Source organism: Branchiostoma belcheri, unplaced genomic scaffold, assembly GCF_001625305.1.
Source record: "Branchiostoma belcheri isolate BF01 breed outbred unplaced genomic scaffold, Haploidv18h27 scaffold44, whole genome shotgun sequence".
NCBI classification, from domain to species: Eukaryota; Metazoa; Chordata; class Leptocardii; order Amphioxiformes; family Branchiostomatidae; genus Branchiostoma; species Branchiostoma belcheri.
The window spans coordinates 2,617,703-2,618,724 of NW_017804065.1; the positions used below are offsets into that span (position 1 = coordinate 2,617,703).

A 1,022-nucleotide genomic window follows, 5' to 3' on the forward strand; every position below is an offset into this window, starting at 1 on the left:
AGTTATGTCAGGAGATGGCGGTGGACCTTTAATTTGTTTTGAAGCTTTGTGGATTGTAATCGGACGGAAAGCAGCTGTTTGGAAGAGAATTCCATAATTTTGCAGTCCGGGGAAAGAAGCTGTTGTTGTAAAATGACTTGGAGACAGGTATGTTGACGGTGTATTGATGAGAGCTGGAAGAGAACCTGGTGGCACGCTGAAAGGTTCTGAGCGGTGGAACAAGAAGTGCAAGTTCTCCTGAACATCGACCGTGAAAGTATCTGTAGAAGAGGGATAGCGATGCGACATTGCGTCTGTGTGAGAGGGAATCCAGCTTTGCGGCCAGAGAATGGCCGATGGCAACACAGATTCTCCTTTGAATCTCCTCTGCTAACAACCTTGTTGTTAGCAGACGTCAGAAATATTTGAATTCTTTTTCAACCTTCATGTATCATTAAATGAGCCGGCATTCCGTCTGAATGTCTTATTTTTTTCATCATCCTGGACATTTGAAGTGCATTCTAGACGTCTAGACATTTTCACTACATTCCAAATATTAGTGCCCATATTATTCTTAAGGCCGTCCCGAATGTTTTGAGCATGTTCAAAACTTTCGAGGTGAATTTAAAGTTGGTCGAGAAAAATCGTACGGCATTCAAAGTGTATTCTAACTCTAGTATGGCTGCATTGTGAATATTCCTGCAGTATTTCGACAGGGTTGGGAACATTATGATCGCATTCAAGGGGAAAGCACAATGAGCCTAAAATTTGGAATAAACCTACCTCGAATTTCGACGAATGTACTTGAAAAAATAACCATGAGTATACAAAGCATTTTCATTTTCATTTTCGAGGCAAATTCCAGCTTGTTTGTGTAGGAGATATAACTAGGGTTTCCCGAATGTTGCGTTTTTGCCGATTCCGCCTGGTTCTACTTGACTATTGGTGATTCGGAATAAGTGTGCAGTGGCCTTTAGAGTACACCATTAGGTTTCAATAACCCAATCAACGACAAAAAAGCTATAGATATGCAATACCATTAA

The 1,022-nt window shown here is 41.0% G+C and overlaps 1 long non-coding RNA gene across 1 annotated transcript in view; it reads left to right on the plus strand.

Moving 5' to 3' along the window:
- The window catches only part of LOC109478609, a 5,482-nt gene that overhangs the window by 4,028 nt on the left and 432 nt on the right, over positions 1-1,022 (plus strand). The gene's annotated exons all lie outside the window — the stretch shown is intronic.